The sequence below is a fragment of the Bos taurus genome, chromosome 10 (genome assembly GCF_002263795.3).
Source record: "Bos taurus isolate L1 Dominette 01449 registration number 42190680 breed Hereford chromosome 10, ARS-UCD2.0, whole genome shotgun sequence".
In the NCBI taxonomy this organism is placed as follows: domain Eukaryota; kingdom Metazoa; phylum Chordata; class Mammalia; order Artiodactyla; family Bovidae; genus Bos; species Bos taurus.
This window is the reverse complement of record NC_037337.1, coordinates 81,065,196-81,091,008: the sequence shown is the minus strand read 5'-3', so window position 1 is coordinate 81,091,008 and position 25,813 is coordinate 81,065,196. Positions and strand designations below refer to the sequence as shown.

The 25,813-nt window shown below is 47.6% G+C and overlaps 1 protein-coding gene across 2 annotated transcripts in view; it reads right to left on the bottom strand.

Annotated features, from left to right (window-relative positions):
* The window catches only part of GALNT16 (polypeptide N-acetylgalactosaminyltransferase 16), a 102,661-nt gene that overhangs the window by 56,938 nt on the left and 19,910 nt on the right, over nt 1-25,813 (bottom strand).

Below are 25,813 nucleotides of genomic sequence, written 5' to 3'. Positions count from 1 at the left end.
TGAGCACCGAAGAATTGATGCTTTTGAACTGTGGTGTTGGAGAAGACTCTTGAGAGTCCCTTGGACTGCAAGGAGATCCAACCAGTCCATTCTGAAGGAGATCAGCCCTGGGATTTCTTTGGAAGGAATGATGCTAAAGCTGAAACTCCAGTACTTTGGCCACCTCGTGCGAAGAGCTGACTCATTGGAAAAGACCCTGATGCTGGGAGGTATTGGGGGCAGGAGAAGAAGGGGACGACAGAGGATGAGATGTCTGGATGGCATCACTGACTCGATGGACGTGAATTCCAGGAGTTGGTGATGGACAGGGAGGCCTGGTGTGCTGCGATTCATGGGGTCGCAGAGTCGGACGCGAATGAGCGACTGATCTGATATGATCTGATCTGATGCATTTCTATGAGCATAGAGAAAAGAATAGGAAATTCCATGTAGACTCAGGGAGATGGGATTGGAGTGGGGTGGGGAGAAAGGGCAGGAAGAGAGAATTTTAACTTTTTCTTTAGATAGCTCTGTATCATCGGACCTGCTAAAACAGGCGTATGTTGCTTTTGTGACTTTTAAAATCAATAATCCTTTCTAAAGAAGAAATAATATGGGCTTCAATTCTTGATTCTGCCCCTCATGAGCTGTCTGACATGACATTCTTGCTATAAAATAGGCACAGTTCCTGACTCTCCTCAGGCTCCCGGGAGGATTAAATGAGGTCATGTGAGCAAATTGCTGCCCTAGAGACCAACAGAGGAAAACAAAGCCCAGCAAACATAGGTACTTCATCTGAGGCTATGAATGAGGGAGTGGAAATAGGGCTGTCAGAGTTCCCCAGTTCTCAGGGAAGCCACTGGGGGAAGCTGCTCTTTTCTATTGGAGGCTCTACCAAGCTCCGGGAGCTTCCCCAGTGGCGCAGTGTCTGCGAATGCAGGAGAGTTGGGTTTGATCCCTGGGTTGGGAAGATCCCCTGGAGAAGAAAATGGCAACCCATTCCAATATGTTTGCCTGGAAAATCCCATGGACAGAGGAACCTGACAGGCTACAGTCAATGGGGTCACAAAGAGTTGAACACAACTGAGCTACTGAGCACGCACACACACACACACACACACACTAAGCTCCAGTCCTTCCTGTATCCTCCAGTTGGACCAAGGTTGGGGAACAGCCCACAGCCCTAAAACCAAGCACTGATAATTGGCTTTCTCAGGGTTGAGCCTCCCAATGTCCTCAGCCTCTGCTACTGAGCAGTCACTCCTTCCTTCCCCTGTCTGGGAAAGACACCATCCCAGGGTGTCCAGAGTACCAGCCACCTCCTCCACTTCCAGCTTCCACCACCCACCAAGAGCCTAGTCCTCAGCCCTCCTCCCATGGGCCCCAAACTGACACCCAGGACTTCAGAAGCCAGTGAAACTCAGGAGATGGCCTCTGGAAGCAGCCCACCCTCCCTCCCTCCAGCCTCACAGCGGATGCTCTGACCAGTCCACAGGTGCTCCATGACCATCCCCCACATCCACATGCCAAGCTTCTCCTTCAGACTTCAAACGTCACCCTGGACCCTGAGTGGGCAAAGGCAAGAATAGCTTTCTGAGAGATCAGAGAATGTCACTTCGATCCCTAGTGACTCCAGAGGTAGCAAAGGAGAGAATGGCTTTACTCTAGTCAGAGTTTCTATTCCGAGTCTATACATTTGTATGAGTACCTGGGTGCATATGTCTGTGTACCGGCTTTTCAGGTGGCTCAGTGGTGAAGAATCCACCTGCCAAACAGGAGATGTGGGTTTGATTCCTGGGTTGGGAAGATCACGTAGAGAAGGAAACGGCAATTCTCTCCAGGATTCTTGCCTGGAGAATCCCATGGACAGAGGAGCCTGGCAGGCTACAGTGGTGGTGGTGGTGGTGGTTTAGTTGCTAAGTCGTGTCCGACTCTTGCGACCCCATGGACTGTGTGCTCAGGTATACTGCTGGGTGGCACAGATGCCCCATGTATATACATGGGCTCAAGCTGTTGAGGATGTGGGCATGTTTGCGTGCATCAGGACGTACATGTATGTATGTGTGCACACACAGGCGGGCTTGCTTATGTGTGGCACGTGCATGTCTACCTTAAACATAAAAGCTCTTTAAGAAGGTGAAGGGGTTCACCCCAAAGGTTAGAGATTTGCTTATTTTGGCATGGAGTTTTTTTGTGGGTAAATTTCTGAACCTTTTGTGACACATGGCTGCACCCTAACTTCCCTCCCTGAAGTCTGCACACATATGTGCTGAAAGCTACCACCTGGGTCTTCAGCCCTTCATTTTGCTTCTGGGGCTGTCTGAATTCTTTCATCAACCAAGAACTCCTCCAACAGATCCTGAAACACAGCCACCTTGGTGTCTTAGGGACAGAATCCAGGGGAGGCCCCTCTGGCACTATCCTCTGCCACCTCCACCCCCAACCTGACAGCCGCACCAAAAAGCTGGAGGTTCTCGGCAGCCAGCCCAGGGCAGAGTGAGGCACAGCGCCTGGAGATAAGGGAAGAAAGGAAAGAAGAATGGAAGGAGGGGTTTACTTGCTCCAGGACTAGCTGGGGGGGAAAATCTGCCCATCTGCCCTCATTATCAGAGCCCGCGTCTATTAAGTAAAGAGGGAGGTCTATGCCTATCAAAGGAGGGCTTGTGAACCTCAAGAATATGAGGTAGTCCAGCCAAGGATACACAAAGATATGAAAAAATCACAGAGCATCTTCCATTCATTCAAAGATTTAGGAGCTAGGACATTATTTTTCTATAATACAGGATGTAGGCACAAACTTCTCACGCATCTTTAAATGAAGCAGGAGACTCCCACAGCTTTGTGGGCCTCAGGTATTGCCCCAGATTCCCAGAGGGATGTATCCCTTTTCAGAAAGGTGACAGGTTCTGAGGACAAGCCCTGGGAGCCCTGCAGGGGTGCATTCCAGGATGTCAGTGGTGAGGGGAGTAAGTGGCAGGGCTGTGAGCTCTGGAAGGGCCACCAAGGACCTGGCTCAAGAGTATTCAATATGCTTTTTTTTTTTAGAGGCTCTATGTAGGGTTCTGGGAGGCAGCCAACGTGGAGCTGAGTCCCAGATCCTTGTAGTGGGCACTTTGGATAACTTCACCCAGCCTCAACCTCTGTACCTGCAGAATGGGGACAGAATCTGCTGCATGACGGCTTTATGAGAATTCACTGAGATAATTCCTGCAAAGCACAGTGCCTGACACTCCCCGGATCCCAGCCCTGTTGGCTCAAGCCTTTGCTGCAAGAGCATCACAGTTCAACTTCTCTCTCTGCGCTCCCAGCATCCCTCACTCCCTTACAGGTGTTGGTCCCCAGGCACTCCCAGCATGCAAATCTCTGGCTCAGAGCCAGTTTCCCGGGAACCTAAGAGTCTAGGCAAGATCCCTTAGGGAGCTAGAGAAGACAGAACACATAAGAGGACAAGCCCTGAGCCCTGGCCCTCCAAAGTTTAAGGGTCAGGGAGGAGGAAGCCGCAGCACAGAGAGGGGAGGGAACGGCCTGTGGAGTGTGGTCTCTCAGAAGCCGGGTGACAAGGTAAAGAGAGTGACTGACAGTGCCAAAAGCAGCTGACAGAAAAGGAGGAGGACTGGGAATTAACAATGCGATCTAGTCACATGGGGGGCTTCCCTGGTAGCTCAGACGGTAAAGAATCTGCTTGCAATGCAGGAGACCTGGGTCCAATCCCTGGGTCAGGAAGATCCCTTGGAGAAAGGAATGGCAGCCCACTCCAGTATTCTTGCCTGCAGACTCCTACGGACAGAGGAACCTGGAGGGGCTACAGTCCCTGGGGTCACAGAAAGGAATCTGACACGACTGAGCAACTAACACTAGTCACGTGGAGGTCCTCGGTGACCTTCACAAGAGCGTTTCAGAGGAATAGTAGGAACAAAAACCTGACTGAAGTGGATCAAGAAAGAATGGAAGCACAGACAACTCTTTCCAGTTTTGTTATTTCAATAGTAGCACAGAAACAGCATGTTGCTTCCCCAGGGCCGCTGCACACACTGAGATGGGTCCCTGGAGTGGACACTGGCCGTGTCTACCTCGGTCTCGACCTTGCACAGAAGTCCTGCATGCTTCGTCCAGATTTTCCGGTTGTTCCCCAAGGGAAGGCTGCTCCAACACCTGATAGCTGGAAGCAGTAGTGCAAGACCTTGGCCAGACACTCCTAGGTGATGTGGAGAGCGGAGTCTCAGGGTGTCTGAGGACACAGGGTGTAGCTCTCATCCCCGGGCCTACCTCTGCAGGACAAAAGCTTCCAGCCCTTCTCTGGCATACCCTCTGCCGCAGCCCAGCGCCACAGAAGATACCCAATAAAGCCTGTACCAGATCTTCCCACTGGGCCCCCAAATTTAGTTTATTAAATTAAATCTTCTGCCAAAAAGACCACTTACTCACAACAGCTGTTGCCATGGCAACCAAGCAGCCAGCCTGCTGTTCGAGCTAACAGTTACAAGCCTCCCGCGGGCTATTTGGCTCGGTGAACCCAGGGGAAGGTACCCTAAAAGTGTCTGAGAAGCTGGAGCACGGTGGGGGGGACGTGGGAAGTGAGAGAGGGGGACGCGAAGGGGTTTATGAGGTGCCAAACTCAGTGCTTTTGTAATTGTTCCTTGTACTCAGTCACTTCAGTTGTGTCCGACCCTTTGTGACCCTATGGACTGTAGCCCTCCTCTGTCCCATGGCTCCTCTGTCCGTGGAATTCTTCAGGTAAGAATACTGGAGTGGGTTGCTATGCCCTCCTCCAGGGGATCTTCCTGACCCAGGGATCAAACCTGTATCCTCCTGCGTCTCCTGCATTGCAGGTAGATTCTTTGCCCACTGAGCCACCTGGGAAGTCCTATAATTCTTCACCAACAGGCTGAGGCTGGGGAAGCTGTAAATAACTTGTGCCAGCGGGGTCCCCAGCTTTCTCACGATGTAGCCATTTCTCCAGTAGTACCTGCTACACCCTCCACTCTCTTTCTGGACGCTCAAGGAAGGAGGGGCCCTCCAGGGGCTGAGAGGGGACCACACAGAGCCAGGAGAAAATCCTGCAAAGGAAGGTGAAGCACTGAGCCTGGGACAACCCTGCCCTGAACAGAGTGTGCTTGTGGGCCCCAAGGTTGTCCTTGCGACGTTGGAACCCCTGGGTCCTCCTGACTGGTCCCAAGAGAAGCTGTTTGAACCAGTCCTGAATGTCTTTCTTTTTAAAAAAAAAAAAACCTATCAAAGATATTATTTATTTTTTTAATATCTATTTATTTATTTTACTTTTGGTTGCTTTGAGTCTTAGTTGCAGCATTTGGAATCTTCCTTGCAGCCCACGGGCTTAGCTGCCCTGCAGCATGTGTAATCTTAGTTCCCCAAACAGGGATTAGTCCTGAGCATCTTTAATCTGAAGTACAGTATAGTGACCAGGAACTTTGCAGTATACAGATAGGAGTTCAAGCCTCAGCTCCTTCACTTGCTACCTATTTAACATTAGGCAAATTACTTAACCTCTCTGAACCTTCGGTTTTTCAGCTGTAAAATGCAAGCATAGTACCAAGGTCACCAAATTATTTCCAGAGTTAATTGAGGTTGAGCCCATAAAGTATGCAACACACAAGTGCCTGGCACACAGCAATCTCACATTAAGTGAGGAGTACTGTGTTTATTACTGCTATTGTTACCATCATCAATGATAATTATGTTGATTAACAGACATAGAATATTGAAGACATAATTGAGAGACTTAAAAGAACGGAGGGGAGGGGGGTTCAGGATGGGGAACACATGTACACCCGTGGCGGACTCATGTTGATGTATGGCAAAACCAATACAATATTGTAAAGTAATTAACCTCCAATTAAAATAAATAAATTTATATTAAAAAAATAAAAGAACTGAGAATGATAAAAGCAAATCCAAGCACAGTATATACATTAGCTATCATTTTTATTTTAAAAACATGTTAACAATGGAAAATAGTACGAAGGTTCCTCAAAAAACTTAAAGAGTTGCCATAAGATCCAGAAATCCCACTCCCACCCAGACAAAACTATAATTTGAAAAGATACATGCATCCCTACATACATAGCAGTACTATTACAATAGCCAAGACAAGAAAACAATTTAAATGTCCACTGACAGATGAATGGGAAAAAAAAGATGTGAGAGATATATATATATTCATGGGCTTTTCTGGTAGCTCAGCTGGTGAAGAATCCACCTGCAATGCAGGAGACCCTGGTTCAATTCCTGGGTCAGGAAGATCCCCTGGAGCAGGGATAGGCTACCACTCCATTATTCTTGGGCTTTTCCCTGGTGGCTCAGACAGTAAAGAATCTGCCTGCAATGTGGGATACTTGAGTTCTATCCCTGGGTTGGGAAGATCCCCCGGAGGAGGGCATAGCAACCCACTCCAGTATTCTTTTTTATTATTATTATTAATTTATTTATTTATTTTAATTGGCGGCTAATTACTTTATAATACTGTAGTGGTTTTTGCCATACATGGACATGAATCAGCCATGGGTGTACATGTGTTCCCCATCCTGAACTTCCCTCCCACCTCCCTCCCTATGCCATCCCTCTGGGTCATCCCAGTGCACCAGCCCCGAGCACCCTGTCTCATGCATTGAACCTGGACTGCTAATCTGTTTCACATATGATAACACACATGTTTCAGTGCTGTTCTCTCAGATCATCCCACCCTCGCCTTCTCCCACAGAGTCCAAAAGACTGTTCTTTACATCTGTGTCTCTTTTGCTGTCTCGCATATAGGGCCATCGTTACCATCTTTCTAAATTCCATATATATGCATTAGTATACTGTATTGGTGCTTTGCTTTCTGACTTACTTTGCTCTGTATAATAGGCCCCAGTTTCATCCACCTCATTAGAACGGATTCAAATGCATTCTTTTTCATGGCTGAGTGATACTCCATTGTTGGAGAAGGCAATGGCATCCCACTCCAGTACTCTTGCCTGGAAAATCCCATGGATGGAGGAGCCTGGTAGGCTCCAGTCCATGGGGTCGCTAAGAGTTGGACACGACTGAGCGACTTCACTCTCACTTTTCACTTTCATGCATTGGAGAAGGAAATGGCAACCCACTCCAGTGTTCTTGCCTGGAGAATCCCAGGGACAGAGGAGCCTAGTGGGCTGCCCTCTATGGGGTCGTACAGAGTCGGACACGACTGAGGCGACTTAGCAGCAGCAGCAGCAGTACTCCATTGTGTATATGTCCACAGCTTTCTTATCCATGCATCTGCTGATGGACATCTAGGTTGCTTCCATGTCCTGGCTACTGTTAACAGTGCTGAGATGAACACTGGGGTACACGTGTCTCTTTCAATTCTGGTTTCTTCGGTGTGTATGACCAGCAGTGGGATTGCTGGGTCGTACGGCAGTTCTATTTCCAGTTTTTTAAGGAATCTCCACAGCTCTCCATAGCAGCTGTACTAGTTTGCATTCCTACCAACAGTGTAAGAGGGTTCCCTTTTCTCCACACCCTCTCCAGTATTTATTGTTTGTAGACTTTTTGATAGCAGCCATTCTGACTGGCATGCAATGGTACCTCATTGTGGTTTTGATTTGCATTTCTCTGATGATGAGTGATGTTGAGCATCTTTTCATGTATTTGTTAGCCATCTGTATGTCTTCTTTGGAGAAATGTCTGTTTAGTCCTTTGGCCCATCTTTTGATTGGGTCGTTTATTTTTCTGGAACTGAGCTACAGGAGCTGCTTGTATATTTTTGAGATTAATTCTTTGTCAGTTGCTTAGTTTGCTATTATTTCCTCCCATTCTGAAGGCTGTCTTTTCACCTTGCTTATTGTTTCCTTCGTTGTGAAAAAGCTTTTAAGTTTAATTAGGTACCATTTGTTTGTTTTTGCTTTTATTTCCAGTTACTCTCCACTCCAGTGTTCGTGCCTGGAGAGTCCCCACGGACAGAAGAGTCTGGTGGGCTACCGTCCATGGAGTCGCAAAGAGTCGGACACAACTAAGTGACCAAGCACAGCACAGCATATACATATATATAAAATACACTGTGTATAATGGAATATTGCTCAACCATTAAAAAGAATGAAATAACGCCATTTGCAGCAACATGAATGGACCTCAAGATTATCGTACTAAGCAAAAGACGACACATGATATGACTTATCTGTGGAATCTAAAACATGACACAAATGAACATATCTACGAAACAAAAGGAGAATCGGGGTCTCCTGCATTGCAGGTGGATTCTTAACCAACTGAGCTATCAGGGAAGCACATTCACAAATATAAAGAACAAAGACTTGTGGTGAAGCAGAGGGATAGATCAGGACTTTGGTATTAGCAGATGTAAACTATCGTATAGAGAATGGATAAACAACGAGGTCCCACTGTATAGCACAGAGAACTATGTTCAATATCCTGTGATAAACAGAGGGGAAAAGAATATGAGAAAGAATATATATATATATATATGTATAACTGAGTCACTTTGCTGTACAGAAATTAAACAGAGCATTGTAAATCAACTATACTTCAATAATTTATTTTAAAATGCCAACAGTGGAATCTTCAGGTGATGGCACTATGCTTTCTTTTTTTGTTTGATTTTTGTCTTTGCAAGTTTTCTGAACAGAACAGGTATTACTTCTGTAATTAGAAAAAAAATGCTTTTTTAAAAGGTTAGAGATAAACATTAAAAATGAGCTACAGGCTAAAAACCATTGAAGAATATACTTTAAATGGATGAATTATACAATGTGTGAATTATATTTCAAAGAACTGTTGCCCAAAAAAAGCCTTAAAAACGATACAAGGTAGGCAGGAAATAACTCATTAAAAAATTCTTAACAAAGAACGTATAAACTAAAGCAAAACAAGAAGGACAAGAAAGAAAGAAAATGAGGCAAGAGCTGACAAGCAACTATTAGGTAAAAGTTTGAAACTGGGTAACGTGCTGTTGGTGAGGCAATGGGGTTGAAATACTTGCATAGATTGCTGGTAGCTGTGAAATGGTACATCTGTCAAACAGGACAAATCAATGAAAATTACAAATGCTACAAATGTAATACACCGTCTGGCCCAGCAATTCAGTTTCAGAAATCTATAGATATTCTGTGTAAGTGAGAAATGATGGATATACAAGTTTACAGGCCATGGCATTGCCTTGGACAGTAAAAAACTGGAAACAGCTCAGCTGTCTACCAGAAGGCGGCTGTTTGTCTAAGCTATGGTGCAGCCATACAATGGGATAGTATGAAGCTATAAAAATAAAGACACAAGAATAAGGAAACTATCTATATTCTGATATGAAAAGATTTTGAAGCTATATTATTAAGTTAAAACCACCAAAGTACAAAATAGTGTTATAGTAAACATGCTACCATTTATAGAAAACGTAGGCAAAGACTACATATTCCTGTTTTCTTACATATGCATTCTGGAAGAATACATGAAAATAACAGAAGCTGGAGGGCACAGCTGAACAGATGGGGAACAGAACTTTCCAGAATGAAACGTTTCACTGTCTATCTTTTCATTCTCTTTGATCTTAGAATCTTATGAATATATAACTTATTAAAATTGAGTAAAACTTCACATGCTTAAAGGAAGAAGTTAAAGACGGCAATGACATGTTTTCCGGGAGAGGTCTAGATGAAACAACGGTGGTAGATGTTAACACTAAATCTTGACGCTGATTGATGGGTCTGTGGCAGTTCACTGTGTGTTTGAGAATTTTTCACAGTGAATTATCAAAAACGTAAAAGATATTCATAATAGCCAAATGCTGGAAACAACCTAAATGTTTCTTAGCTAGTAAACAGGTAAACAAAATATGGTCTATCTATACAAGGAATACTAATCATAAACAAAATGCAACAATCAACTGATAAGCAAATTGCAAACTGGATGAACCTCAAAAACATCACACAAAGGGAACGAAGCCAGACACACGACCATATATAGTATGTGTATACTATATATATATAGTATAGTATATATATTGTATAGTATAAACTATGATTCCATTTCTACGAAATGCCCCAAAGGGCAAATCCACAGAAACAGAGCGGATGAGTGGTTGCCCGGGGCTGGGAGTGAGAAGGAAAAAGTGAAAGTGAAAGTCGCTCAGTCATGCCCCGAGTCTTTGCAATCCCATGGAATAGTCCATGGAATTCTCCAGGCCAGAATACTGGAGTGGGTAGCTGTTCCCTTCTCCAGGGGATCTTCCCAACTCAGGGATCGAACCCAGTAGATTCTTCACCAGCTGAGCCACAGGGAACTCCAGTATTCTTGGGCTTCCCTTGTGGCCCAGCTGGTAAAGAGTCTGCCTTCAATGAGGGAGACCTGGGTTCGATCCCTGGGTTTGGAAGATCCCTGGAGAAGGGAAAGGCCACCCACTCCAGTATTCTAGCCTGGAGAATTCCATGGAGTATACAGTCCATGGGGTTGCAAAGAGTGAGAAAGAGAAATGACTCCAAATGGGCAGAAGGGATCTTTCTGTGATAATAGAGATATTCTAAACTTGATTGTGGTGATCTGTGCAACTCTATACATTTAGGGAAAGTCATTGAATGAATTTCATGGTGTGTAAATTACACCTAAGCAACTTTAAAAAGTGAAGGGATCGGGGCTACTAAGGGGTGGTAGTGGTTAGAAGCAAGGGTCCTGGCATTCGACTCACTGGGTTAAAATATCAGCTCTCCCAGTGCAGCTGGGCAAGCTACCTCCTTCCAGTGTCCATACCACAGAGTGGGTCTGTAGTAACTAATGCTTACTATTAATGCCAGGCATGATTCCAAATACTTTACATATGTTTTTCCCGTTAATAAGCCTTACAATTCTCCCTCAGTGATCATTTAAATCATTTTTACAAATGAGGAAATGGCACAGAGGGGTTAAGTGACTAGCCTGCCCGGTCACACAGCTAACCAGCAGAAGAGCAGGTAACCTGATTTTAAGAATCAAGTGCTTTAACCACCTGACTGCACTACCTCCCAAAGACACTGCCTAACTCAGGTTCTTATGAGAACTAAACAAAAATAATTAATACAAAGTGCTTGACCTAAATTAAGTGCTCAGTAAATGCTAGCCAGGGAAGAAACCACCATCTAATTGACTCAATGGTATGGGTTTGTCCAGCTGAATTTTGAAATGTTCAGACAATAAAAAGTCAACCCTGTTTAAGAAATAGTCTGAAAGGAAAGTGCTAAACCCTGCAGAGTAGCCATAAAGAAATCTCTTTTCTATCTGGTTTAGAATATTAACGGATGGAGAGAGTAGAGAGAAGCCAGTGCTATTCCTAACGTGCATTTAAGTGCTTGAGTTTCTTGCAAGGCAATGGGACAGTGTGCTGAGGAGTTTGGAGCCCAGTCTTTGGGGCAAAGCAGAACCAGTTTGACCTCAGCTCCTCAACAAATTTGGCCAGCCAGTGACAAGATATTTAACTTCTATTATGTCTCATCTTCCTCATCTGTCAAACAGGTTTTTAAAAAAAGGTCCAGCTTGGGGGATGTGAGGATTACATACTGTAACATGTATAAAGTGATCAGCCCAAGTTCATGACACGTACTTAGTACTTAATAAATGGAAGTGCTTGTCTTCCATCTAAGTTTCTTATCACCTACAGGTATATTTCTCATTGTAGATCATTAAGGGAGCATTGCACTTGTCGTTTGGTTGCTAATCGTGTCTGAGTCTTTGCAACCTCATAGACTGTAGCTCCAATTCTTCAGGCTCCATTCTTCAGGCTTCATGCTCCAAACCAGGCTCCATTCTTCGCTATCTCCCAGGGTTTGCTCAAATTCATGCCCACTGAGTTGGTGATGCTATAAAGGAAGATTGACCAAATGTCTTGTGCTCCTAGCACTGTGATCTGACCCTCTACATTGGGACAAGGCTGCCCAGTGGGCCAGTCCTGTCCTTAACCTGCAGGGGAGCCGGGAACTGCAGCCACTGTCCCCAGGAGGCATCTGCCAGCCTCTCCATAGGGCCTGCAAACCAGATGGGTGACGGGAAGCCAACCCCTCTGAAGACCAAAGGAGGAGTGGCTTTAAGTACGCCTGTGAATTTGGCAGAAGAAAGATTATCATGATTAGGAGAGAATAATTCTCCATCTCCCCAGAGAGCAGAGACAGAGCAGCTGGGTCTAGGCTGGGCCAAGAGGCTGGCCAAGTTAGGCACAAAGAAGGACTTCCTGTGACCTTAAGACCAGCGAAGGGTGTGGAAGGAGCTCTGCCTTGGTGTCTTCAGGGGACAGGGGACAGCTGAGGGGAAAATACTCTACCCTGGGCCCTGGAATGGCGCTCCCACTCTCTGCCCTGCCTGCTTCGGTTTCCATCTTCCCTCCCAGGAGGAGCAGTGGTAGTGGTTTAGTCGCTAAGTCGTGTCCAACTCTTGCGACCCCATGGACTGTAGCCCGCCAGGCTCCTCTGTCTGTGGGATTCTCCAGGCAAGAATACTGGAGTGGGTTGCCATTCCCTTCTCCAGGGAGGAGCAGAGGCATGGGCGGTACCATCAAGCAGCTAACCTACTTCTTCCCTCTGTCCCAGAACACATATCATAATGGGAATCAAAGAGGTGCTCTAGCCAACGGGCTAAAAGCACTAACTTAAGAATGAGACAAGCTGTGTGGGAGCCCCAGCTCTGCCACTGACTAAACTGTGCAGCCTTGGGCAAATTACTTAATTTCTCTGTTGCTGTTTAGTTGCTCAGTTGTGTCCAACTCTTTGCAACCCATGGACTCAATCCACCAGGCTTCTCTGTCCATGGGATTTCCCAGGCAAGAATACTGGAGTGGGTTGCCATTTCCTTTTCCAGGGGATCTTCCCAATCCAAGAATCAAACTCCTGCATTGGCAGCCGGACTCTTTACCACCGAGCCACCAGGGAAGCCCTAACCTCTCTGTAAGCATAATACCTATCCCGCAGAGATGCTGGGAGAAGAAAAGGAGATCATGTGTGTAAAATGCTCAGGCCGGTGCTGGGCACAGGGTTACTGCTCCACAAATAGCTCTGTTATTAAGCTAGTGTTGAGGCTGAGACAAAGCCAATCATGGGTCCCCTTCCCTGTCTTAAAGAGGAAGCCGGCAGGATACCATCTGGGCTCTGCCCGGGAGAGCATCCAAACCCCTTCCCAAGTCCGCAGTGCCTGTGGGGTTCTGCCCACCAAACCGACCACAGTGCCGACTCTGGTTCTTTATGCTTTTATAGCACTTGGACAGTTGGTGAAGCCGTTTCATATACACTGTCTCATCTGATAAGCCCATGTATATTATAATTGCAATTCTACAGATTAAAATTGGAGAGATTTAAGGTGTGGGTGGATTCCACAGCTGGTGAAGGGAGACTAAAGCTCAGGGCACTGAACTTGTGTTCTATATCATTCAGGGTCTTCCTGGCAGAGGTGAGGGTTTGTCCTGCCCTGGCATACATTCCCTCTCCCGCCTGAGCTTCAGGGCCCTGTGGTCTGTGAGCTCAGGCCTGGAGGCCAGGGTCAAGGTTAGGGCTTGGTGCATGTCTGTGGGAGGGGTGTCCCCTCTCACTGCGCTGACCAAGAGCAGGAGAAGTGGGGACAGGCCCTGTCTCACTGGGTTGTTTCTCACCAAGCCAGTGGTCCACACAGCTGGTCACCTGGGATCACCCAGTGTAGACACATGGGAAATGGAGTTGAGTCCTCTCAGGAGATTTGGGGAACAAACCTCAAACATTTCTATGAAAAAAAATTTTTTTGGTCAGAATTTTAGGTGATTTTTATTTTCCTTATCTCATCTGTATTTTAAACTATTTACAGAGACTATAATTTTTTTTATTGAAGTATATATGATTTACAGTGTTGTTAATTTCTAGTGTATAGCAAAGTAATTCAGTTTTATATACACACATATATATATTCTTTTTGAAATTCCTTTCCATTATAAGTTATTGCAAGGTACTGCTCTATGTAAATTTTCAAAATATTAAGTCTTATTAAAAAAAACAACAACAAAGACCAACCCTTCCTTTAACCATTGAAGTTGAGAATTTAAATATGAAAATAGGGTCACTGAGCCCCCATGGGTCTGGAAGTCCCTCTCTCCCTCCCTGTGGGCACAAGCCCCTCCTTCGAGAATCACAGGCATCCATGGGCCCTGAGAGCTGCAGGGATCTTGGGGGCCCTGAGATCTGCATCTGAGAATCACAGGAGCTCCATGGGCCCCGAGAGCTGCACGGAGCCTTCCCAGTTGAGGCTTGCATCTCTAACACAGTTTAACTGTCATCAGTAACGTAAGCAGGGGGAGTTCCCTGGTGGTCCAGTGGAAAGGACTCCACACTTCCACGGCAGGGGGCATGGGCTGGACCCCTGGTCAGGAAACTAGGGTCCCGCATGCCTAGTTCAGCCTAGTGCAGCCATAAATAAATAAACAAATAATAAAATAAATGATGGAACTGGGATGGAGGGTTTGGGCAATTAATTCTTTCCAGATAGAGCTGAAACAGCATTTTCATCCTCCATGCTCATTTCCAAGGGCTGGTCATTTTCTGAGACCATCACCACTGGGGTTGAAATTCTGTTCCCAGCCCAGAGGGAAAGTGTACATGGAATTGCCCTCTGCAGGTCTGCCTGAAGGCAGGTGCTCTCGGGAGCCACATTCTTAACGTGAATCTTTCAATCACTCTCCACCGCAGCATCTGGAGGTCAATTGAGAGCCTTACTATTTTTATAATCTTTTCATTTGGTTCTGTCAGTTTAAAATCATCAACAGTAAAAAAATAAAAATAAAAAATAAAAATAAAATCATCAACAGTGAAACCAGAGGGTAAAGCCCATGTCAATGTCTGGGCTCCTCTGGGGAAGCACCAAGGACGGATTCTGGGAGCCCGCCCCTGCAGAGCTGTTCCCCATGCACGTGGCCTGGGTTCAATTCTCATATCTTGAGACAATTTTCTCTTCCCCCGCCTTCCTGTTTGCCTGCAAGGCCATCCAAGTTGTTGGCTTCCTGAAGCAAAAGGTCCTTCTCCTGGGAGCATTGAATCCGGTAAAACTGCCTCTCAGGGACCTTGCCAAGATCAAGCAAGATGATGTGGGTCAAAGTGCAAACTTGAGAGTATCTACAGATATGAGTTCTGAGGACAAAGATGCACATGTGGGTACGTAGCAATAGCTGGCACTACGGCACTGTCTCTTGCTTTTAAGAATCTTACACATTACATCACTGACAATGACCAACAGAACATATGTTCATATTAAATTAATTAACAAAAATAGCTCAGAACGATTTCTACATTGGATATGGAAGACAGCTTTTGTTTTGGGAAGCTCAGCATTCATTTCCCCTTCTGAGGATCACTCTGGTTTCCTTTTAGGGAATGGCCTCTTATCTCTGAAGGCAACCTCTCTGGGAAGGTAAACCATCCAAGGGTCTCCCCCGACCCACCAACATCACTACAGAGGCCAGAGGGGTGCCTGCAGGCCTCTTTGGAGACATCTCACTTCTTCCCACAAAAGGGCAACCCTCAGAACTTAAGTGGGCCAACAAGGCCTTTCCAGGCCTCAGGCTTGAGACCAGCATCAGAGAAGTATAAATGGTGGGGGGAAAAAAATGTGAAAGTGTTAGTTGCATCTGACTTTGCAATCTCATGAATTGTAGCCCACCAGGCTCCTCTGTCCATGGAATTCTCCAGGCAAGAATACTGGAGTGGGTTGCCATTCCCTTCCCCAGATAGATCTTCCTGATCCAGGGATCGAGCCCAGGTCCCTGACATCACAGGTGGATTCTTTACCACCTAAGCCACCAGGGAAGTTGTAGATGGTGAGCCTTCTGGCAAAGTAAACCCTTCAGAGGTTTTGATCACCTGAAGCAGCTGGCTCCCAGCCTCTCAGGTATCATCATAGCAGTATATTCACCTACAACTGAGGTCCACAATGCTAACAACCAGAAACTCTAAAATGGAGATCCCATCAAAGTGATGACTTCCACATGGGCTTAGCCACTCAGCTTCTCCAAGGCCTCCAGCACCTCAGCATCCCTCAGGTGCTCCAAAGGGAAGATAATTAAGGGCCTCTATCCACTGGCCAGAAAAAAAAGCCGTGCCATTGTCAGACCCAGACATGAGCCTGGACCACATGTACTCTTTCTCTAGGTGCTGACTTCTCCAGACCTTGGGTTGAGTTTTTAAGTTTCTGAGGCTGTGGAGACCAACTATTTTCCAACCCACAGAGTTCTGGGCTGATGGAAAGCTGCTGGAACCTTCTGGTCCTTGAGGATGTACCCTGCCAAAGGCCCATGAATCTCGTCTCCAAGTGATTCCAGGTGGGAAACTAGTGAGGTGTGGGGCCACAATTCTCTAGGCCAGCTAGGTGCTCACTCAGCTCAGGAATAAAGGCAATGCCACTGGCCACAATGGGCCTTGGGGACACACTGGTGCTGGGGTTACTGGCTGGAGCGCTGGGATCTCCGGGGCCTGACATGATGGTGTAGGAACAATTTAGTAGCATCTCCACTAGACTCACCCACCACCAACTGCATCAGAGGGTTCTTGACAGCCGGCTGTCAACCCATTCAGACTGCTTTCTGGTTCACCCTAATGCAGAACAACTGCCCTGTGGCTTTGAGAAAAGGCAGCGTGGTAAAGGCAGCGTGGTGTAGGGTGAAGAGTTGTGGCCAGGAGGTTGGAAGCCTGCATCCCAGCCCTCGTCTGCACAAACAAGCTGTGTGGCTTTTATTCAGGGGACACCCTCTCCAGCCGTCACTTCTTCCCTGTAAATCAGGCCACCAGGTGGCCTTCCAGGTCCTTTCCTCAGATCTGACTGGCTGTTCTAGGTGTGGCTGGAAAGCAGGGGACCCGAGTAAGGCAGTGGCACTTTGGCTAGTTTGTTGTGGACGTGCAGGGTCACTGATTCCAAGAAACATTTTGGCATCTTAGCACCACTGTCTTCCAGGACACGGGAGACTTCAGGGACAATCCAGAGCTCCTGGTGCTATGGAGGCTTTTCTGTGAGTCCTCAGAGTTATCTTGGAAGGAAAGCTATGACAAACCTAGACAGTGTATTAAAAAGCAAAGACATCACTTTGCCAACAAAGGTTGGTATAGTCAGAGCTATGGTCTTTCCAGTAGTCACGTACAGATGTGAGAGCTGGACCATAAAGAAGGCTGAGTGCCAAGGAATTGATGCTTTCAAATGGTGGTGCTGGAGAAGACTCTTGAGAGTCCCTTGGATAGCAAGGAGATCAAACCAGTCAATCCTAAAGGAAATCAACCCAGAAAATTCATCGGAAGGACTGATGCCGAAGCTGAAACTCCAATACTTTGACCACCTGATGTGAAAAACTGATTCATTGGAAAAGACCCTGATGCTGGGAAAGACTGAAGGCAGAAGGGGAAGAGGGTGACAGAGGATGAGATGGTTGGATGGCATCACCAATTCAATGGACATGAACTTGGGCAAACTCCTGGAGATGGTGATGGACAGGGAAGCCTGGTGTGCTACAGTCCACAGGGTTGCAAAGAGTCGGACACAACTTGGTGACTGAACAACAACAATAACCCAGAAGAGGATCAAGTGGAGAATTTTCTACTGGATTTGGACCCTACAATTAGGATTTTCAGTTAGTGTATCTCATTTAGAGTTGCATCATTTCCAAGCTATAGTTTCGCCTCAGTCCGAACACAAGAGGCAGTGTGATCCAAGAGAAAGAACTGTGGCGGCAGAAAAGGCCGGGTCTGTGTCGGCTCTGCCACCCAGTAGATTGCTGTTTGCCAGGTCACTTCACCTCTGAGCTGTTTCCCTCGACAGCAGAATGAAAGAATTGGACTTGACTTTACTCATTTATTTATTATGTATTCCCTATAGCACTGCTGCTGCTAAGTCGCTTCAGTCGTGTCCGACTCTGTGCGACCCCATAGACGGCAGCCCACCAGGCTCCCCCGTCCCTGGGATTCTCCAGGCAAGAACACTGGAGTGGGTTGCCATTTCCTTCTCCAACGCAGGAAAGTGAAAAGTGAAGGTGAAGATGCTCAGTCGTGTCTGACTCCTAGCGACCCCATGGACTGCAGCCCACAAGGCTCCTCCGTCCATGGGATTTTCCAGGCAAGGGCACTGGAGTGGGGTGCCATTGTCTTCTCCCCCTATAGCACTAGACACAGGAAAACAAAACGTCCAGGGCCATAAAAGGGAGGAAGCAAGTCACTTTCCTACTCCTGGTTCGGGGACAGTTGTCATTACTATGCTAAATTTCTAGCTGAAACAAAAGGAAGTACTGTGCACTGCTTCATTCTCAGTTTGCTTAAAGAAAGCTTACCCATCAGTCAGGACACACTTCTTTCCTTCCCTGAATTCCGCAATTCACCGTCTTGTGTTTAACCAGTAAACATGTACTGAGCAGCTAGGAGAGGCCTACTGAGCTGGGCCTACAAGAGCAAGCACACCTGAGGGCATTTTACCTCGGGGATTCTCCCACAGTGGAAATACAACAATGATGCCAGTGCTGACGGTACCAAAGATGCCAAAAGGGGCTCTATAAAAGTGAGGGTGGGATTGTTGTCGTTTAGTCGCTAAATCGTGTCCGACTCCTTGCCACCGCATGGATTGTAGCCTGCTGGGCTCCTCCGTCCATGGGATTCTCCAGGCAAGAATACTGGAGTGGGTAGCCCTTTCCTTCTCCAGGGGATCTTCTGGACCCAGGGATCAAACCCGATTCTCCTACACTGGCAGACAGATTCTTTACCAGTAAGCCACCAGGCGCAGTTGTAATTCTACAAAGATCAACAGCGAGCAAGATCACAAATCCTGGCCAGGTATGCCCCTTCCTGGGGACCTGGCTTGATAAGGGGACTTGATCTCAAAACCAGGAGTGGTGAGCGACTCACACATCCTGGAGACTCTCAATTATTCATCAGTTCATTTCAGCTTTTGACAAGAGTTAGGGGCTGGATAAGAGATGCTCAGCATTCTGTAGCAGCCCCGGGGCACTGGTCTCCTGTGTCTCTGACTGGAGAGAAAAAATTATGCCAGGCAGAGCCTGCCCACTCACATACCTTTTCTTTTTTTTATTAAGACTTGCATTTTATTGTAAAATTTTTCAAACATACTGAGAAGTTGAAGGAATTATATAACACTCAGGGAATTATATAGTGAACACTCTGCTCAATTCTACAACATTTTGCTATAGTTGTTTCTGTCTAGCCCTCCATCTATCCTTTCATTTGTCAATCAATCCTCCTTAACTTTTTGATATATTTCAAACAAAGCTGTAGACCTCAGTTTACGCCACCCTCTCAACACTTCATGCATGCATGAAGTGCATATCATTAACTAGAGTTCAAAATATATTTAAGGTTTTGGGTGCAGATGAAAAATGCACAAATCTTAGGCATAACTTAGATAAATTTTGATAAATGCATACACCTGTTCATTCAAATCCCTCACCAAGAAATACAACATCAATACCACTCCAAGAGAGTGCCCTTGTCCACCTCGTTTTTAAGAGACCCATCGCCCACCTCATCCCTAACCTATGTAACCTGTGCCCCATGACTCTGGGTGCTTTGCCACAGTCCAGGGTGGACACTGAGCCCTAGGCAGCCCATCTAAGTGCTAGCTAGTGACCTTTGACCTCTGTGGTCAGGCTCGGGGGATGAGCTGGGTCAATCTGAGGCTCTCACGGAAGGTAATAAGGTAGGAGATAAATGTGCTCTTGGGCTGGACAACTAGTGTTTGTCAAGTGGGGTAAAACTCAAGCTTTGTTTTCCCCCAGTCACCCCAAGGACAAACTGGTGTTCTGCTAAAGTGAAGAGATAAGATGACCAATTCTGAGGTCAAGGAAAACTTCCCTGTCAGCACATATGCAGGAAGGCTCCTTGGAGATCAAAAAGAGAGGGGGCACCCCATAATAAGTGTGGACATACCCCCACCGCCTCAGGGGTGGGATCCATCTTACTAAAAATTTGCACATATGTATTGGGGAGGGTCCTGGAGAAGGCAATGGCACCCCACTCCAGTACTATTGCCTGGAAAATCCCATGGACGGAGGAGCCTGGTAGGCTGCAGTCCATGAGGTTGCTAAGAGTCGGACATGACTGAGTGACGTCACTTTCACTTTTCACTTTCGTGCATTGGAGAAGGAAATGGCAACCCACTCCAGTGTTCTTGCCTGGAGAATCCCAGGGACGGGGGAGCCTAGTGGGCTGCCATCTATGGGGCTGCACAGAGTCGGACACGACTGAAGAGACTTAGCAGCAGCAACAGCAGCAGCAATGGGGAGGGTCCTAGGGAAGGTCAGGTGTGAAAAAAGAAACAAGGTAATTGGTCCAAGGTCAACGAAGACAGGAAGGTCTGTCCTATGTAAGTGGTTTAAATCGCCTCTTCACTGTAGTCCTCCTCATTAGAGAGGCCGCCCAGACCCTTTCTCTCCCAGTGAGTACTTCTGCTTTCTCTTTTAAATAAGCAAACTGCTTCTCTGTGTGCTCTCCCACTTGTTCTACTGTGTCTCTAATAACAAACTTTGTACCTGGTTTTATAGTTTTTGCCTCCTTGAAACATCTTGCTTTCAAACAAGGGGCAAGAGTCAGGGCCATTTTGCTTCTAGCCTCTGGTGGCTCAGTCAGTAAGGAGCCTGGTGGGCTATGGTCCATGGGGTCACAAAGAGTCGGACACAACTGAGTGACTAACACTTTCACTTTCACTTCTAGCCCCTAGTGGACTAGTAGCTAGGATTCCTGGTTTTCATCCAGGCTGTGTGTGTGTGTGCTAAGTCACTTCAGTGTCTGACTCCTTGCGATCCCATGGACTGTAGCCCACCAGGCTCCTCTATCCATGGGATTCTTTAGGAAAGAATACTGGAGTGGGTTGCCATGTCCTCTTCCAGAGGATCTTCCCAACCCAAGGATCGAACCCATATCTCTATGTCTCCTGCACTGGCAGGTGGGTTCTTTACCACTAGGGCCACCTGGGAAGCCCTCTCATCCAGGCGACCCAGGTCCTGGACAGGGAACTAAGATCCTGCTCCAAGCCACCACTCACTGCTGTCTCTGAGATCAGCGGAACACTGAGAGACCACACTGGTTGGGCAAAGACACTGAGCTGCAGGCCGCAAAGCAGATCTGAGGCTGGGTAAGCAGGATCCTGGGCCACATGCCCGTAGAAGTACAGAGAAGCCAGGGCTAGCAAGGAATACGAGTGTGTATCCAGGAGAACAAGCCTCAATGTGAGAACAACCCGGTCCCTGAGGGAGGAGGAGAGAGAGGGCCTAGCTCCCTTCAGTTGCAGCTGCAATTCCAGGTGTCCAGGGTCTGTGGAACTTGGGGGCCTCTCCTCCATGCAACTACCACAGCCCCCCAGGAATGGAAATGCAGACAATGGTGTGTCAGACGGTTAGGAAAATGAAAGGATCTTTCTTACATGAGATCCTGCTTCTGTGTGGGATGGGCTGTAGGCATGACCTAAATGTCCCTGGAAAATGATGACAACAGTAAATGACACCTGCATAATACGTGATAACAAAGCCAAGCCCATACTACACGTTCTAATGCGTCATCTCACCTGATCCCCACAACTGTCTTCTCCTATGTGAAGAAAGCACTTTACTTTCATTGTCCCCATTTTGCAGTAGAGGAAACAGCCGCAAGACAGAGATGTAATCGGCCCAAGGTCATGGTTAGCCAAGGAACCTGAGCTGTGGTACAGAGCAGGGGTCCCGGCGTGTGCTCACGTGTCTGCTCAGAGGAGGCCCCTGCATTGTGTGCAAGGCTGGGTGGCAAGTTTTCTGCCCTGGAGCATTTGTCACGAGTGCACAGGCATGTAAAGAGCCTCCCTGCTCTAGCTCGCAACCATCCCCTCCTCAGAACACACCAGACAGGGCGAATCACCTGAAGTGCAGCCCAGGAGCTGACCCAGTGTTTGGGGTTCCTTAGGTATATGCAACTGTGTGCCAGCATCCATCCGACCCTGCTCCCCGACAGCTGCAGTCCTCTGTCCTTGCTGACGGTGACAACCTGGGGGACTCTTGAGGCTGGAAGGGGGCAGGATGGCCCACCACCAGCGTCAAGAAACTGACTGTGTTCCCTGTGGCTGAAGAGGGGGCAGCCCTTCCTAGAGGAACTGCAGTGGGGTTGGGTGGGAGAATAAAGAGATACAGGTCTCCACAGCCCCTGCCAGCCCTGGGAAGTCAGGATGACTCTAGCCCCAGGAGAGAATCAGAAAGATATTCAGCAGGGCAGGTGTGAGTGCCCCAAGACAGGAATCTATTTTTCCCAACAGGACAGGGCGTGGCTGAGCTGAATCATTCTTCCGAGGTCCATCCTCCCCTGGCGCCTATCTACGCCTCTGCCATCATCTATTCTCCCACCTGACTGGAAGCACCTTGAGGACAGGGAGCAGGATACTGGTTCACCTTTGACTCCTTGGTACCCTGCACAGTTCCTGATGCATTGCAGGTGCTCAGTGAACATGTCGTAGTGAGTGAAGACACAACACAGTGAAGCGGAGAAAACAGGGGGATAATAATGGTAATAGACTTAACATAGCACTTAGTAAGTGCCAGGCACCACTCTAAGAGCCCCACTTATAGTAAACAGTCAGATCTTCATGACCAGCCTGTGACACAGGGACTGAGGCACGACAGGTTAAGTAACCTGCCCACGATGACACAGCTAATAAGCAGTGAAGCTAGTTTTAAGGGCTTCCCTGACAGCTCAGCTGGTATAGAATTCGCCTGCAATTCTTTACCAGGAGACTTCAGCTCGATTTCTGGGTCTGGAAGATCCCCTGGAGAAGGGATAGGCTACCCACTCCAGTATTCCTGGGCTTCCCTGATGGCTCAGAGAGTAAATAATCCGCCTGCAATGTGGGAGACCTGGGTTCGATCCCTGGCTTGGGCAGATCCCCTGAGGAAGGCATGGCAACCCACTCCCGTATTCTTGCCTGGAGAATCCCCATGGACAGAGGAGCCTGGTGAGCTACAGTCCATGGGGTTGCGAAGAGTCAGACACAACTAAACACCTAAGCATAGCACAGCTGGACTTGAATCCAAGGCAGTTAGACTTCAGGGTCCATGGTCTTAACTCCATTGATGACCATCACCCCATCTAACCTATCCTGGAAAAGCTTCCTGGAATATTATACCAAGCTCCTTACCGCCTGAGTCCGAGAATCAGGACTTGTAAGAAGCCCGGCGTGAATCTCCCAGACACATCAATTTCCTTTCAACCAAGACATGGGTGATACAGCCCACAAAGGGCCGAGTTGTGAGCAAAGAAACAGCAGCCTTACCAATAATGGTCAGCTTCCCGCTGATTCAGTCAATGTTGACTGGTAGGTTCCAGGCACTCTCCTGCATGATGACACAGACATGCTCTCTCCTCTCAAGGATCTCAAGTGAATGACATTTGTGATGTGCCTGTGCTTTGCCACGTGTGTATAGTATAGCTCTTTTTTAAAATTTCAAAAGCAGAGACATTATTTTACCAACAAAGGTCTATCTAGTCAAGGCTATGGTTTTTCCTGTGGTCATGTATGGATGTGAGAGTTGGACTGTGAAGAAGGCTGAGTGCCGAAGAATTGATGCTTTTGAACTGTGGTGTTGGAGAAGACTCTTGAGAGTCCCTTGGACTGCAAGGAGATCCAACCAGTCCATTCTGAAGGAGATCATCCCTGGGATTTCTTTGGAAGGAATTATGCTAAAGCTGAAACTCCAGTACTTTGGCCACCTCATGCGAAGAGTTGACTCATTGGAAAAGACTCTGATGCTGGGCGGGATTGGGGGCAGGAGGAGAAGGGGACGACAGAGGATGAGATGGCTGGATGGCATCACTGACTCGATGGAGGTGAGTCTGAGTGAACTCCGGGAGTTGGTGATGGACAGGGAGGCCTGGCGTGCTGGGATTCATGGGGTTGCAAAGAGTCGGACACGACTGAGCGACTGAACTGAACTGACTGAACTGAAAATTTATTTATTCTTGATTGTGCTTATTTATAATCAATAATTTATTATAAGATAATGCTTTGCTTGGGCTTTCTGTAGTTGTGGCCAGTGGGGGCTACTCTTTGCTGCATGGGCTTCTTATTGCGGTGGCCTCTCCTGTTGTAGAGCATGGGCTCTAGGGTACACAGGCTCAGTAGTCATGGCGCACAAGCTTAGTTGCCCCGTAGTATGTGTGCAATCTTCTTGGACTAGGGATTGAACCTGTGTCCCTTGCACTGGCAGGCAGGTTCTTATCCACTGTGCCACCTGGGAAGTCTGGTGTATCTCTTTCAGTGTAACCCTCCTGACTAATTACGCCACTGCACAGATGAAGAAACAGAGACTTAGAGAGCTTAGAGAGGTCCAGTCACCTGCCCCATGGTAACTACACATATTTACAGGTAGCTGCCTGGCAGGCCATACTCTGGTGGTACAAAAGGGGGCTCTCAGGTAAAGGGGATGAGCTGGAGAGCAGGAAAGAACACATAAACAAGACCATTTCCAGGAGTGATAAGTGTGGGGAAGGCAATAAAGCAAGGTAAAAACCCTGGAGAGAGGTGCTGTCACGGTCAGCTCTGGGGTGGGGATGCGGGCGCTAGGCCAAGAGGCCACCTATGCAGGGGACCTGGAGCAGGGCAACTCGACGCGCTGATGCAGACAGGAGGGCAGTGTGGCCACGGCACAGAGAACAGAGGCAACAGTAAGAGGTCAGTAAAGTGGAAGGTCCAGCCCTGGGCATGGCCGACTGCAGGCCCGGGGGGTGCTCCAACACACACCGTGTCCAAGCAGATGGTACACAGAGGAACAACGCAAGGAATCGCCTTTAGAGGACAAGCGTGGTCCCAGGTTCCAAGCCCCTGTGGAGGGTACTGACCTCACTATGCAGCTTGAATTGTCCGCACGTGAAGTAAAACTCAGCTAGCAAGTGCAAGCTCGTCTTTGTCAATTCTGACATCTCTCTGAGGTCCTCTGGGGCAAATCCCCACCACACAACTTATGGAAAATTAATAGTCCTAACACCTGGTCTTTGACACACTCTGTGTATGCAAGTGCTCAGCAGACCAGCAGGAAGTGATTTCAGAAGGAATATCATTTCTCTAATAACTATCTTGGTGTCTTGGGGTTTAGATGGGCCCTGGGGACAGGCTCAGCTGCAACACCCATGTGCTGGGACAGAAGACTGGAGTGATGGTGGGTGATGAGTTGTTGGCTCCCTAGGACTGTGAAAACTCAAGTCTCAGTAATGCCATAGGCCTGAATCCCGGGAGAAGAGAGGAATGTCAGTGTCTTGAGCAGCCAGGGTGCCCCAGCTCACAGAAACACGTGGAGCCCAGAAGGATGTAGAGCTAGGCTGGTGTGAAGACCACACAGCCCTATTTGCAACAGAGCTTTTCCCACCGCCAGAGCTCCCAGAACCCTGCAAAGTGGAGAGGGAAGACCAGCAAGGAACTGGGGTCCAACAGCTTTGGAATCACCCCTCTTTTCCTCCCTCTTACTCTAGGGATTTAACTGGGGGCTTCAAGTGAGACCTCCCAAACCTAACAAGTCTGGAGCTGAAAAGGATTTCCCTCTTCTGTATGAGTCCACCGTGAGCAGCCCAGATGCCTGCTGCAAGTCCCAGCATTGCAAAGGATTGGCTGGAACAGCAAACAGGTCACTCGCTCTCTGGGCCTAGCTTCTTCATCTGTCAAATGGAGACGCTAACAGTCCTTAGCTCACAGAGTCAAGTCAGAGAACATGAGTCAAGTTCTTTACCCTGGGCCCAGCACCCAGGAGGCCCTGTAGGTTTAGAGTGCTCACCATAAGCAGGCACGATGGAGGTCTGGTACAAATGCTAACCCAGTCTGCCCAGGTATGCAGGATTAGCTAAGAAGAAGCAATCTCTGGCTAGGCTGGGTTCATGACACA